Here is a 16,158-nt window from a genome sequence, read left to right on the forward strand (position 1 = left end):
ATTCACAGGAGCGAAAAAAATACAGCAAAGGTTAGGCAGGTCAAAGCCCTTGTTTGGATCAAAGCATATGTCGAACACCATATAAATGCCAAATCTTAAAGTGTTTTGTATTTAAGGTTGAAGTTTGGCGTAAAACGATACTTTAACAATAAATCCCTAATTCAGCTTGTTAACATGCTACCGCGTTCATGACAGCACAGCAAAGAGAGAGATGCTTCTGATGGAGCGACTGGATACTGATCTAAGTGTCTTAAAAATTTACAGCACAGGTGAGATCATTACTGTAATACCACATCCAGTTCTGGTAGACACATTTCAAAAAGGACTTTAATGCAGTGGAAATGGACCTCGGAAGAGTGACAGGCACAATTTGTGGTCTGTCTGTAAAATCTGCCTTAATGTGAGAGACTAAAAAAAGCTCAGCTAATTCTATTTATTCAGGACAAGGTTACAAGATAACTTGTCTGTGGTTTTGTAAGGTTGAGCCTACGTGGTGAGGGAACAGCAGGCTCCAGTTTCCACTTGGAGCTGCATGGCCTGGGTGCTTTCAACCAAAATACTGGAGGAACCCCAGCTTGAAATATTTCAGCTCCCTGGGCTTGACATATTCCTGCTGTGCTGATCGTAAACTGAGGTTGGGCTTTGCCTTGGTGGGCTGCAGCCCTTCCCTGTCCATGCCTGATCTGTAGCTTTCTGGAGTGGAGAGTAAAGCCAGACAAATATGGATTAAAAAGGCAGCCTTTCTTCTTGACAGTATGACAGCCACTGAAATAGCTTATCTGGGGTAGATTGTCCTTCTCTGAGAGTCTCTGATTCAGGGTGGGATGTCTCACTGAAAGATGTGCCATAATTCGTAGCAGTTCTGGTGTTGGTTTGGGAGACCGCTCTGTGGTTTCAGCTATGCAGAAGATCAGACCAAGTGATTGTAATGATGAAAAGAGTGATCTCACCTGGCCTTAAGATATCTCTATTAAATAGGAATATTTTAAAATCCTTATTTTATTGGGAGTATTATATTCCTATTAACCTGACTGGTGAGTGGAGAAGTCTCAGTGAGACCATCTTTAATCTGAGGAAGCTCAATTTTAAGGAAAAATATCTCCCACCACTTTCATAATTCTGTCCAGAAGGACTATGTTTATATTTTCTTTCCAGGAAAGAGTTGAATCTGAGCTTAAGCCTGGGTTCCAACCTATAGCTTACCCTACCTGGTGGGACAACTTTGAGCAGGTTGAGGTGCGATTCACCTCTTTCCAAGTGGAAAGTTTCCATTTGACCTGTCAACTCAGTCTATCGTGACCCGTTGTGTGGACGTGGCTGGCGCCCATCTCATCTACCTTACAGTGGTGGTGTGGGTCCAAAATCAGGAAGACAAGAGGACTCCTTAGAAAGTCCCATGGGCTCCTATCAAAGGGTTTATGGCACTGCCTACTGCCAAAGGCAGGTGGGATTTGCAGAGAGCCTAAAGTCAAGCTAGTCCTGGGCTGCCTTTAAGGGCACAGGCAGACCAGGACTAAATGATGCTTTAAAAACTGCCACCCAGTCCAATAGCCATTGTCCCCTTGTACCCAGCAGGTAGGGAAGCGTTCAGAGGATTTGCCTTGCTGAAAGATATCCATCCAGCTTTGTTCAACGAAGGCAGTATCTTGCATCCATCAAGGCAAAGGTTTGACCACATGCCCGGTGTGATTTTCTACTTCTGCGGGTCACGCCATTGTCATGCCTCATGGGGCTTGGGCTGCTGCCTGCCTCATCCCTGAGGTGTGTGGAGCCATGTGCTCCTCACCAGGCTGGGCACAGCACCCCAGAAGCCCTGGCCCGTCTTCTCCACCATCCCCATGTGCTGAGACCTGTGGGCAGCGCCGTGTTTTGGAGTGACTCCGTGCAACTCCAGGCAGAATTAGCCAGGCTCTCGCGGGCAGCAGCTGACCCAGGGGGTGTAAAGGGGATGATACTGCCTGCCTGCCTGCCGCCCTCAGGGGCAGGCTGGAGCGTTCGAGGAGTTTAGAAAAGCCAGAAAGCTGCTGAAAACGGCATTTTGCTCTCAGTGTCTCACATCATCACACCACTCCTGCTCAAATAAATACACTCTGACGGGAATCCCCCTCCCTCCCTTCACCCCTCCCATTCATTCCTTGCCTTAATAAAACTTGTCACGGTGCTGTTTTTTTTTTTTTTCTGTTTTTTTTTTTTTTTTTTTTTTTTCCAGTCAGCAGATTTTTAGGCTGGTTAATGAGGAGGAAAAATTTCTCTTCTCTCCCTCCTGCCACCCCCCCCTTTCTTCCCTGCAAATTGCCCCCCCTTTTCTTTCGTGTCAGGGGCCAAGTTTGGATTGGAGCCTGGTGAAGTTTCTGTGTCATTTCCTGTTGCTGCCCTCCTCGACACTCGCTCCCGCGCTCCGCTCCGCGCTCCTCTCCTCCTGCAGACGCACACGGCGGCCGCCTCTTCCCAGCCGGCGGCTTTTTTGGGAAGGATGTGAGAGGGCAGGGACATAGCTCACGCTCTCCCCTGTCACGCCGCATTCCTGCTCTCGCCATCCCCACGGGCTCAGCTCCCAGCCCGCTGCCGGCAGCGCCGAAGAAGCGAACGGTAAAATAACTTTCTTCTCTCCGACCTGTACTTCCCAGGCTGCCGCCAACCCAAGGCGGTGAGAGCAAAAGCGTCCTTCTCTCTCGCGAACTTCGCCGCCGATGGTCGTGGTCCCCTCCACGCAGGTGGTGGGGAGCGAGGCGGCTGCGGGATGCTGGTGGTGCGTGTCTGGGTGGCGGGTGGGCGAGGGGCTGCGGCGCGGTCCTGCGGCGTGCGGGAGGGATGAGGACGGGGACAGGGAGCGACGGTCCTGCGGGAGCCCGGTGTGGGTCTCACTCCATAGGGAGAGGTGTCAGCATCTGCGAGGGCTGGCATTGGTGCCGTTTTGCAGATGCTGGTGGCTCGGTACGACTGACGGTAAAAAAAGAGCTCTTTAAGGCAGAGAGAAACCAGCGTGGGGCTGTACAGAAGCTGGGAAGGCAGTGAAGGGAGGTGAGGGAAGGAGCAGGGGGTGCTCAGCGTTTTCACCTATGTGTTTGTCTTTCAGCTTCAGTCTAGTGTTTACAGGTTTTTACTTGATTACTGTAGCGTTCGTGGGGTTTGTGGGTGTGTACGGTCCCGGCTTTTCTGACCAGAAAGAACTGATACTTGCGGGAATCTGTATTACACTCGCTTGGAGGAGCGGGCACAAATCAGCTGGCATCTGTAAAAACCTGCCTGTGATGCCTTTCCTCTGCCATTTCCTTATTTGCTCGCTAAATGCACATATATATTTATTTATTTGGTAGCAAAATGACACAAACGCTTGTGCTTTAAAGTGGAGCGACTGTGACTTCATGTACTATTTCTGTCATTCCTGACTCGTTCGGTCTTGACTGTTTCTTGGACAAACAAGGCGTAACAAACTGACGGGTAAATCCTGAAGCATGTGCTGGAGCCGGTTCCCGGAGCTTTCAGAGTTAAAAGGCTTTCTTGAACTCACTGACACAGGGCAGTAAATTTCAACGTGTCAGTAAGTGAGGGGAAAAAAGCGCTTGCAGAGCGTTATACACCAGCAGATAGAGTCAGCGCTGCACAACCCCAGGGTCTTCACAGGCAGGATTAGTTCCCAACACCTCCAGCGACTCAGCAGCATTTAGAAAGGTCAATTATATGTACAGTATTTACCAGCTAATTATAAGTGTGTGGGGGGAAAAGCCTTGGAGCTGGCCCTGGGAAAAATGATCCCAAGGCTTTGTGTACAGTGTGTTTACCTCCAAGTCATTGCTCGATTCATGTTGCTCCCTCAACTCCCCCTCCTTTTATGTTAGTTTTGCAGTAGAGTCCTCTCTGCCCCCCCTTTCCATAGGGAATGCAGTGGAAGAAGGTACAAGATGGGGAAGGTGGGAGGGGGGATTTGGGCAAACCCTGGGCACATGAGCCTTTTGCCCCAGCCTCCAGGGGAGGCACATCACCTCCCATGGCCGGGGAAAGTTCAAGCTCCCTGTCCAGCCTTGGCATCCCTTGTCTTGCTGCCATAAGCAATGAGGGACCCAGGAGACGCTGCTGACAGCTTTGCCTGGAGTTGGTTTCTAGGTAAAAGCTCAAAGTTTATTTCACAGTTCCTATGTGAAAACCAAATTTAAAAAAAAAAGAAAAAGTTGCATAGGAAGTACTTTTTTGGGTCTTCCCATCTCCCAGACTATTTCTGAGTACTGTGCTGCTTGTTACTGATTTTTCAGAAAATATTCTTCACTTCCAGTGTTCCCCAGAGCTGGATTATACCTGTATGAGTGAGCTGGTCTTGGGCTGTGCTACCACACTCGGTTGGTCTGAGACAGCTTCTGGGTGCTGCTGGGAGTTAGGATGGGCCGGGACGCTTCAGAAAGGCAGTTTGGATGCGGCCACCTTGTTTCAGAGTATAAGAGAGTTCAATAATATGTAGGCGTCAGGCCGTGCCAGTTGGCTTCAGGGCTGAAGAATGGGCTCTGGCACAGTTTAGTTTACTAGCAGAGACATAGCCAAGAGGCTAATGAGCTCGTGTAACAGAGGGAGGAGAGAAGCTGTAGCAGGAGTCACTCCCAGCACCTCTAAGGAGCTGAAGAACAGTATTTACCTGGAACTGTGCTCTGTATTTCTTCATATGAAAGGAAAATGGAGTGACAGACTGATATTTTTGTAGGTGTCCAACAGGCAACTCAGCTCTCAAGTGAATTGAGTCGTTGCCTGTGGAAGGTGACTGGGGGGGCTAACTGCACTTCAGGTGCTCACGTCGTGTGCTTGAAGGGTGGACAGGACCTGGAGTCCTTTAGAAATCCATCCCTATATATAGGTGCTGAGAGATCAGCCCCTGTCTCAAATGCAGTTTTGGATAGTCTGATTCTAAACTATCCTAAAACTTTACCTATCTATGGGTGCTATAATGGGAGATGAACATAATTTCATCCTTAATTATTCTGGATCTAGAAGTGAAGCCACTTCATTTTAAGCTGACATCACTGCACTGATTTTAGTGAAGTTCTTATTGATTTACAGCAGTTGAGGGCAGAGAAGAATCACTCCCTTCATAGCTGCTTTTTTTCTACGACTTGCAGAGGAGAAAGCAAGACAAGAGAAACCCACTCAGGGTGAGATCATGATGAGAACTGAAGGGTCTTGAGTACCACCAAGGCCTTTCTGGCTTTTTTGGCTTTCTTGCTTTCCCCAGATCTCAGCTTTTTGTTCTGTTAATGGAACTTTGTTCTATGTAACAGCAAATGGTGAAGACCAGTGTCCCTGTCCTGTCTCTCTCCTTGTGTAAGCGTGTTCTCCACACCACACTTTCAGTGCTCAGCTAGCCTTGACAGATGAGTCAAGGGATGGAGATTCCAGTTCTGCTGCTTACCTTGGGAAAGCGCTCTGGAGCCCAACAGACGTTACTGTCTGGAAATATTTCCTGTTGCACAACATAAATTGTCTGTTTCAGTTTAATCCTGTTGTCTTAAATTACCTCACCAAAGTCCTACCTTGAGTAAAGCCTCTCTTTGCGGCCACTTCACTGCAGTGGGGGAACCAGTATTGTAAGAGGCCTCAGGTTGTGAAGACTCTCTGCAAGAAGGTGGAGCGAGCACGTGCTTCCCTTCCCCCTTCCTCCGTCTTGCACAAGGGCAGGGCGAACAAGCCTTGCTTTGCAACAGCAGGCCTGTGCTACTTATAGTCCCAGAGCCAGACCCTTTGCTGCTCCACATGTTCGCGGTGGCCACTGAGATCTCCAGGAGAGATCTCTCATCACTGGTGGCTTCTGATAGTTCTGGTGGTCCTTCTCTCTGAGCTGCTTTTCCCTGCTTGAGTGCTTGAGATTGGTGTGGTTCTCCCAGTCCTGCCTGAGGTGGCTCCGAGGATGCGTGTTGCCGTCCATCTGCTTCAGTTTCTGCCAGGGTTCACCTGGAGAATAGCAGCAACATTTGGGATAGCCTTGGCCCGCTAACGCTTGTGGGTGCTTCCCAGCTCAGTCCTGGCTGTCTCCCCAGGCTGAATCAGACACACTGTGCTCATCCGCTTCGCTCTTGTGTAGCTCCAGCTCCAGTTCTTGTGGTATTTAAGTGCTGATGCACAAATTAAGGTAACATTTACATGCTCTAGTGAGTCTTCAGCTCGCCTGCACAAATGTCTTGTTTTCCTTCTTCTAATGCAGTGCCGCTACCTGAGGACAGTCCTCGCCTCCTTGCTCCAGGGAGCTGTTGATCCCAGCTCTGTTGATGGGACATTGCCATAGCAATGAGGATGTGTAGCGGAGATGGTCAGGATTGCCATGACGATATCCCCGCGGCTGGTCAAACACAGCCGCAAAGGTGCATGCCTCCTTCCCTCTCCAAACAGTATCCTGTTTGCTTTGGCTATTTTTAAGCATTATTTGCTGCCGGAGACTGAGGCCTGCTATCAGTCTGAGCCTCGCCACTGTGCGACTCACAGCTGTCCAGAATGGATTAATGCTGAGGCTGGAAGGACAGATTTTGCTCTTCTGTCCGCTGCTTGGGGCTGCCTGATGTGGTGGTGGTTGGGGCAGAGTGGCTTGCTTCCCAGTAAATTGGTTAAGGGCACTGAACAGCTCGAAGCTGGAGGCTTTTCCTCCTTACCCCTGACTTCTTCTGGAGTTGAACTGGTGAGAAGGAGGTGAGAGGCCTCTGTATCCCATCAGCAATCCCCTCAGTCATCCTCTCCCTCCCTGGAAGTGTTATTTTTGGTTAATTCATACAAGTCTAGGCCTCCTTGGTCTATCCTGTGGGAGGAAGCTCGAGGCTGGAATTTTGTAATAAAAGCCAGATTTTTCTCTGGAGGCAGAGTGGAGGAGGCCGCTCCTGTTGCTTCTCCAGTTCTTGTTCGTTCTTGATCAGCTTAATCTGGTAACTGTGAAAGGTTTTCTTTCCCCGCTGAGAATAAACTTGGCCTCTGAGGAAGGTCAGCGTTGGGGTCTTCACCCTGAGATACCCGATTTCTGCAGTACCACTGGTGGGATTCCAGGACCTCACCTTCCTGATGCAAGTTCCCGCAGTTTAATGGGGATGGGTCTCTCTGAATGCACCCCAGGCCATTTGCAGCATCGCAGAACTGCGGTATTGCTAAAAACAAGGAGTTGTCCTCCGCTGTCCTTGGCCAGAGTTTGTCCTTACCCCGAGGAGCACAGAGCAGTCTGTCCCCTTCTACACCAGCAGCAGCTGGTTTTCACTGGAGCCAAGCACGTTTTTGTACCTGCAGTTTGGAAACTGTTCTCAGAGGCTTTCTGTGGTTACGAAAAAAAATGGATCTGTCCCTCTGATTTCCCCTGTGACCACGATATTTCAATGTTCTCCTCCTCTACTGACCATTGGCAATTGAAAGACCACCACTCCCTTCTCTCTCCTCTTTGACCATCTTACTTTGAAGTGGGCGTTGTTTCTACAGGGACTGGTGCAGTGGAAAGCTGAGAACATCTGAAGTTAACAGAATTTAAATATGCAGGTGCTACCTTAACTTAAATATACAATAATTAAATCTGAGTTTGCTTCTTGGTCATCAGTCCTGTATTAAGGACAGTTATAACAAGAGGTGAAACCCATATCTCATCCTCACCGGTACCTGATGCACTACCTGTAAGATACTCTTCTGGAGTTTCCCAGCTGGACTTAGTTTCACTAGCATAATAATATACAGCCTGTGCTCCTTTTATTTTACTAGTCACAGTGATTCCCCTCTGACATAGCCTAAAATTATGCAAATTATGCTTGGATCCTTTTTTCCCTTCGTCTTTATTAATGCGTACGTGGGCTATACTGTCTTCAGAGATTTATTTTTCTTTAATGAAATCAGCCTCCTTTTCCTGGCTAGGGTAGTGCATGAATGTCACATTTAAATACGTGCTTTCAAGTTCAGTCCTTTCCCTCAGACATATTACTTTACACTACATTTGGCTGTGTTAAACTGCAGTGCTGATTTACTACATCAGTGACCATGAAAGACTCGGATTCCTCTGACTCCTGTTTTGTTGCTTCTCTCTATTTACTATCCACAATGCTGTTTTCTTGAATAGTTGGCAGACTGTAAACTTAAATTTCTTCTTTTCCTCCACTTGATACAATGGTTAGAGTCAGATTAATAAATTTAGCAGATTTGGATCTGATTACAGAGTAAGTACAAAAAGCTCTCCTGAGAGCCATGGTGCCATGAATGTCACAGCGGTGTGTGGTGCCTGGTGTGCACAGGCAGGAAGAGGTAAAGATCTGCCCAAGGTGCAGGGGACATCCTTTATCTCTCTTCCAGAAGCAGGAGCTGGAAGCAGGGAGTGATCAGCTGCTGGTGACAATCCTCCTTGCTTCCTTTTTCCTTTTCTTAAAGAAGTCTATGAGTGTTTTCTGCTGTCTGCTGCAATTCAGAAGTGAGAAGTGAGAAGGACTTCAGCCAGCTAAGGAGGCTTGAACCGAGTGTGCAAGGAGGGTTCCTGGCTCCTCTTGAGTTTTCTGTCCCAAAGATTGTCACTTCTCTTCTCTGTCCAAAACCTGCAACCGTTGGCCCGTGTGGAAGCTCTGGGTTTGAGATTTGGTCAGCCAAAGTCTAAATAGCTTTCAGTATTGAGCCTTACTGTTTAAAAAGCAAACAAATGGAAAATTGGGAATTCCCTCCTTTTTGTTTGCATACTTGCAGAAGGCCTGGCTAGGCAAACCTACCAGGCATGTTGACTCTTCCTGACCAACTGCTTTAAAACAGGGGTGGCACGTAGTGACAGCAACAGCGGCAGCAGAAACCCCCCCCAGAGAGGAAGGAGTACACTGTGGGCACCATGTCAGTAGTCAAAGTCAACCTCCATCTCCTGCTTGCGCCTTCCTGCATGGGTCTGCACCACCTCTCCTTCAGGGTCTGCATCACCTTTCCTTCGAGCGGATGCTATGTCAGGTGGTGAACATCTCATGCACCTCCAGTGAGAACTTCCAGCTGCTATTTAGGAAAGAGTTCACTGCCATGTCAATCAGTTTCTGAGAGTACCAAGCCAGGAGGTAGATGCCTATTCAGGTATATCTCTGGGCTGGGTGTTTCCAGCTGGCTGGCTCTCAGCAGTTTCTCATGGCACGTGGGAACACCTAATTGCCCTACACAGACACTCTGTCTCCCTGGACAATACATGTAAGCTTACAGGTTCTGAGTCACTCCTCAGAAATTCACAGCTCTCCTTTTGACCCTATGGGATGCCTGAACACTTAAGATAGGTGCTCTGGGTCACGCCGCTGGGCGGGATGTCTACAGGTTCGTTATTGTGACACCAAGGTAAGGCTTTTTTTAAATGTGGCCTGAAGTCAACTTTCCATAGCTCCGCTTTTGCAGGTGCAACAGACGGGCTACAATCCGGAGAAGCATTGTTGGCCTTAATCAGTATTTGCAAAGCAGCGTGCAAGGCACTGCCGATTGCTGTTACTGAGAGAAATTATGCACGTTAGGAAGGGGATCACATGGCTATCACACCACGCAATCCGACTTTGTTTTCCTACAACGCTAAATACTCGCTGATTCTGTCCAGACCTTGCCTGTTCTGTAATTTTCTAGAGTTGTCTCTGTGAGGTAGGAGCTTGCTTGCAAAAAAAAAAAAAAAAAAAAAATCAACCCCAAACTATCCATCCAGGGCCCTATTTTGCTCTCTGCACAGCTTTAACTGTGCAGCTCGCTGCCAAGCATCACACAGCAGAGCAGAAAGCGAGGCAGAGAAGTGCTTGTGAATCACCGTGGAACAACATCAGACGAGCCAAGCAGACCCATGTGATTTTAGGCAGGGCTCAAGAATTTCATTCCTTTAGCTTCAACCCAGGGGGCAAATTTGTTCATTTCGCTGGCATCGCAACAACTTTAAAGACTCTGCACCCATTTGCCCTGAACCGGTAAGGTTTCTGCTCTGAAACACTTGTTGTTCCTATTGTGTACGATAATAGCAGTTAAAGGAAAGTTAAAGGTTCAGTTCTCACCTACGCTAAGCTGCTTTTACCCCTTCCTGAGTATATAAAATATCCTTAAAGCAAAGTAAATGGTGTAGTCAAAGTAGTACAAGTGGATTCCAGAATGAGGCAAATAGATTCCCTACTCTGAAAGGGGTATGTTTTGCAAAAATTTGTAGGGAGAGGGAAACTGAGCTGTGAGTTGTCACCTATCCCCCTGAGACAGATGCTTAGAACCAAGAACCGATGTCTGATGGCCACAGTGGATGATGGAGTGAAATTTCAGGAAGGTTGAGGCACCTGGGTCTCATGGGCACTAAGTGCTCCAGTGGTTCATCTTTTCCACGCACGGGGTACGCGCTGGTTCCTGAGCCTTGTCTGGGAATTGTCTGGGAGGGTACCAGTTGGCTTGGGCTAAAAGCATGTCAGATAGCCGTGTGATAGCATAGACAGTCAAGTTCCAGCACCCGTGCCTGTGTCCTGATCGGTTTAATTCACTGCTATAGAAATGGCATAAGAGCTTTCTTCACCTTTGATTCTTTCCTCTCATGGCAGAGGTCAGATAGTCTGAATCAGCTCAGCGATAAAGTGAAAGTGTACAGAAAACAGCAAAAAACAACCTGAACTGGGGAGGAAGGAATAAAGGTATTTTCTGGGAAATACAGGAATGCAGGCAAAGATATGAAGAAACCCTCCTGCTTGAGAGAAGAAACCTCGAGACATGGACATAAAACTCCCTAACTTGCCTTTCCATGTCTCCTGGACAGCTGAGAGTTCTTTCACAACAGCGCCTTTTGAAGCAGGACACCCTAAATTATAGCCCTATTGCAGTGGCTCTTTGGGGCCTAATGTGCCCCTGCAGCCCTCAGGGCCACTGTGGATCTGAGAGGGAGACTAAGTGCAGCTGGAGGAGCTAAGAAGCCGGTGTCCTCCACCAGTCCGGGTGGTAGGAAGGTCATCTTATCCAATTGCAAAATGGGAGTGCTACCTCGAAGCCACCTGTCAGAGGTGTCATTCTTTCTTGCTTGCAACATGCTGGAAAAATGAAAAGTTCCAAGTGACCGCTGTGTGTTATTAATGAAGGAAGGCTGCACAAAATCCCCATGACTTCCTGTTGTACTTGTTGCTTGAGAAAAGACGTGCTATCTGTGGTGAGACCTCACAGCATGCAAATTCTCAAAGCATATATGCAAAAGTTTGAAACCGGAGGTTTTGTTGACCCTGGAAGGAAAAACAGATTCCAAACTGGGGCTCAGAAAAAAAATCTCCCTATTCATCAATATTTTCTCTTGCTTTATTGATGAATGGATGCAGCATGACTGTATTGTGGATTTTGTCCTGTTTATCTTCTGAATTTGCATACATTTTATTTCTGTGCATTTATAGTTTCAAGAGCTGGATGCAAGGTAGGGAGCTGAAGAACCACATCATCTCTTCCATCCTCTCTTTCACTGAATTTCTGAGCTTGGGGTCTTGCTTTTGAGAAGAAATTTTGTGATGGGGACTGTAGGGACTGGATTACTACAGGCAAAATGTGATCCTTCATCAGGGTTCGAACTTTCGTCTACAGAAAACAACCTGATATTTCAATCTGCAAAATCACTTTGGGCCATAAGGACCTACAGAATAAAAACTCAATAGTATAGGAAAACAGCATAAAATCTCTATGGCTTTTAAGGGAATTAGTTCTACCTTCTTGTTTCCATTGAACCATGCGGCTTAGAGAAGTATGAAGTAAACTTGCTCAGAAGTCCGCAGAAGGAGACATGGACTGCTTGAGGGTATCTGTGGGGTTGCTTCCCCCTCGTCCATGGCTGGGTAGTTGATTCAGCTGTTGCGCTGACGTGGTGCGATATATATTGACAGGTCTTTCTCATAAGGTTCAAGGGACAAAGAGAAAGAGTCAGGGCTGAGGCAGGCTGTAGTTTCTGTGGGGGAACATCTGTGATCCCTCGTTCCTTCTTCTAAGTACTTAATCTGTTATACCACTGTGCAGAGTTGGGTACTGTAGGATGATATCATATTGTTCCGTTTGAATTCAGTTCAGCTTTTTTGGCCCTTTCAACCTGAATGTAGGCTCATTATGGCTGCTGTTTATCAGGAGGCATTGTAGAAAAATTCTAGCTTGCATTTATTTAAATAACATCTGATATATTCTGGAGGACAGACAGCATGGAGTAGCTATAGTGCTGTTGCCAGAGAGTTTAAACGGCATCCTTGGCAAGAAAATAGAGAGGAAGAAAAGATCTGTTACATGTGCCTGTGTATTGCCCCTAGAATAGGATCAAAGCTACAAAAAGAAACTGTGGTTTTGTTTCTCCACAGTTGTTAGAGTTCACAAACTTCCCAGGATCTACATTTCAAGGCTTTCATCAACAAGATTTTGTACATTTACATTTGTTCAAAATAGTTTCCAGGCAGTGGGTGATTAGTGGTTAGAAATGGCTTGCATTTTGGTGATAATTTGATTAAGTGAAATCCTTAGGAAAATGAGCATTCCACATCTTTCACGTTTCTCTGCTTCACCTGTGGACCACGACTCCTTCCCCACCCAGTCTCACAGGAGGCATCCCCTCTATCTCCTGCATTTCAGAAAGGAACAGATGAATTCTAGTCAGGAAAGACAGGAGGATGCCTCCAGCCAGAATGAGCAGCAGGAAAAGACATTAACTCTGAAAAAATACCACTTTTACATTTTTCCAGGAGAACTTAAAATGCAGTAATTATATCCCTCTCCCCAAGAACTCCATGTACTGCTGTTCTTTTGAATTAATTCAGCATTAAGGACTGTGGTGTGCTACTAGCAGGGGGCTGAGTAGGCGCACTGCGGAGTTATAGTGTCTCCAGAGGTGGAGGAAAGCTCAAGATTCATGGTATCTTGAGAAGACTCTCACCTCCTCGACATGCCGTGGAGGACATCCCCCAGTAGCATCGTCTGGAGCAGCACTCCTTCATCTGTAAATCTGAGGCAGTCTGCAAACACCTGAAGATTACCCATACCCGTACATTTCCATTCTGGCCAGTGAGCCGGCAAAGAAAATGGGGAAAATAAAAATAAGAGCTAAATACTCAAAGTTTAGCCAATTTTTTAATTATGTAGAAATGAAAATAATTTTCTAATGTTGCCCAAGCTGGGCCCTGGATTTTTTTTATAAGAAGGTGAAATGGTATAAGAGTATGATTGACCTGTGAGTCCTTGGTAATAGAAGGATCATCTTGTGTCCTGCTCCTTCATTTGGAAGTGGGGAGAATGAGAGGGAGAGTTAAGTACTTAAGTAGGTACTTTTAAAAAAAATTTTTGCTTTATTGATTTACTTCAGGAAATTTTGGTTAAAAATATTGATTTAAAAAAGGATGATGTCTTTCTGCCTTCCTGTAAAAACTGTGCATATATGCCTGTCATAGTCACTGAGTCATGTATTTCCACTTGGTGGGAATGGATTTATAAATGTTTGGACTTACAAACACACATGGGTTTACAAACAGTTTCTTGAAGTGGTTTTGCAGATCTCCCTGTTGATAATGACATATCGTTTGTGTCTCCAAACCATAGGCTTAATATCAATGCAGCACTACCTGGGGTGGCAGAAGGAGAGAAACAGTCTCACCTTCCTTGTGTCTTGGAGACTTTTCCAGAATTTGGCAAGCCAGCATGGACCCGCATGGAACAGCTGTCGCTGGCCGCCATCCCACATCCTTCTGGCCACCATCTCACAAAGTAGGCCAACCCCCCTGAACTCATAGGTACCTAAATAAAAGGTGAAAAAGGACCGGTGAGACCCTTCGGTCTGCTTTGCTGGATAACGGCAGCCATAGCCTTTCCTTGAATTGACTCCCGTGGCAATTACAGCAGGCATGCCACCTTGGTTTGTCAACCGGTACCATCCTTGGCAGTGGTAATTCCACCATCGCCAGCAGCTGACATGGGTACAGCCGTTACTGTCACCCTCCTTCGCCCTGTATCCCTTTGAAGCAGCGTGTGTGCCATTAATGGTCCATGTATCCTTGTTTGGGACACCGTAAGCTGTAGGTGATTCTCTCAGGGAGTGCATCCATCTTCATTTACAGGACCTGTGTATGAAGAACACGTGAGATCCCTCGGGGAGATTTTCAGTCTAAACCTATTTAAAGCTTTATATGGAAAAGAAAGGTCTGGAAGTCCACACTCAGCAATATAGTATGCATGAGACTCAGTTAATTCACCTTGAAAGAGGCCTTTAAAGAGAACTTGCAAATGCATGCTGCATTAGGGGTAGGACATGGGTGACCGCACAAGAGCAGCACCAGATAAACAGAAATCATTGCCGCAACCTAGCTAGGAGGTCATGGGATCCACGTAGCTCCCAACATTGCGAAGCAGATCGGTTTGCGCTATGGCTCTTTTTTCTCACAGATGGGATAAAAATAAGATAGATTAAGTATATCCAAGAAAAAATAGTTTTGCAAAGGCTTGAGCGGGCTGCCAATGTCAGCAAAGGCAGCCAGTAATGTAAGCAAACTTCAGAGAAGGAAAGCTACAGAGAGTCCTGCTGGAGAGAGCAAAGGGGACCGCTCCGCACACTGCCTGGATGTGGGGTGAGGGGTTGGCCGGGCGATTGGCTTGATTTGTGTCTTCTGCAGATCCCAATGGAGAGAGAGGTTTTTCTTTTAGCTGATAAATATTCCTGCCTCTAATTTAAAGCGTTTTCCCCCTCCTTCCGTGGCCCTCTGAGTTAACCTCTGCCATGCCAAGTCATTCAGGCTGATAGGTAGGTGATGAGGTCCCTACAGAAATTTGGAGCTCCCTGTCACTGCTGTTAATGTCTGTTCTGCTTCTCCAGCGTTAGAGCTACATTTGGCTTTGATCTTGCACACAGCTATCCAGCAGATCCCTAGGAATGGCCAATTTAGGCAAGGTGAGGAACTGCTCCCTTAAACTGGGTCTTGTATCAACAGAGTGAGCACCAACTCCTCGGCTGTCTGTGCTGTAGGATGCTCCGGCGAGCATGAAGCTGCAGTTAGAATGTATGATGGAGCAAAAGCAGATGGTGTATCAGGGCTCTGGGGGAGCTCAGATGAGCAACAGTCACTGCTTCTCGGTGGCTCTGTAGTCACTGGCTGTGAGCTTGGTCTCAGGCAGCGGCAGATCATCTGCCTTCATTTAGTTGGCTGTGAAAACCAGCTGTGGGTTTCTGCTTTTCCTTCCCTTTCTTTGGAGAGTCACAACATCTGGGTCAAGGCTAGCGGTGTACTGGGGCTCCATACATTAAGCCTGCCGGGGTGCTGATGCACAGAAAAACCCCTTACCCAGCAATAAGAGGGGGACACCAAGTCTGAAGTGGAGCTCCTCTGATTTGGCAGTACTTATGCTGCTTTGGAGAGGTGTAAATGGTAAGGGGCATGGCCAGAGGGAACAAAGGTCAGAGGATATCATTCTCCACTAAGTAACGGTTATTTGTTGGTCTCTGGAGCAGTTACTTCAGGCAGGTTTTTAGATGCACTTAATTCAAACAGAAGTAAGTCTCGGTGAAAGGGGCGTTGGGATCGTGTAGGGAACATTCTTGGGATAAACATCTGCCTCTTTTTGGTTAACAACTATATTTGTTACATTAAAACAAATACCACTATCTGACCCAGAAAGCTTGTGGAAAGGGGCCAGAAAACAAACTGTGTTGCTACTGACAAGATAATGATCAGAAAAAAAAAAAAAAAAAAGATTGCAGCACTAAAAAAACCAAACCTCAGTCAAAAAGCTGTTTCTCATTTCTTTTTACATTGCCCTGAAAATTAAGACAAGTGTAGTTTTTCAGCTCGGTCTCACTTTGTAGACTTGGTGGGTTTTACATTTGGGGAAAGAGAATTATAACTTTCCTTTCCCACGTTGTTTGAGAACCGCATAAGAAACGTGTCTGCGTGGCAAAGTTCAATCCCCTCCATGCGTTAGGGCCAGGGGCTTGGTGCTCTTTACCTGAGAAACAGTAACCAGATACACAAATTGCGTCAAGACTCTCAGATGGCCAAGAGGGAGCTGAGTCTAGGCATTCTCTTTGGCCCTCTCCTCTACAGCTAGTGTCTGTCTGTCTGTCTGGATCTGTGGAAGCGATGCCATTAATGCCAACACACCAATCCCTCTGTCTGTCTGTCTGGACAGCCACATCGGTCTCCCATCTGGGTATGATGCAATTTCCTTTGCTTCTTTATGGGGAGATTAAAGGAGCTGCCTCTTCTCCCTTTTCCT

General features: G+C 46.9%; 1 protein-coding gene across 2 annotated transcripts in view; it reads left to right on the top strand.

Moving 5' to 3' along the window:
* The window catches only part of LOC309670192 (protein eva-1 homolog C-like), a gene marked incomplete at both ends in the record, with an annotated part of 214,753 nt that overhangs the window by 143,957 nt on the left and 54,638 nt on the right, over positions 1-16,158 (top strand). The gene's annotated exons all lie outside the window — the stretch shown is intronic.

This window comes from Vanellus vanellus (assembly GCF_965231255.1).
Source record: "Vanellus vanellus genome assembly, chromosome: 3".
NCBI classification, from domain to species: Eukaryota; Metazoa; Chordata; class Aves; order Charadriiformes; family Charadriidae; genus Vanellus; species Vanellus vanellus.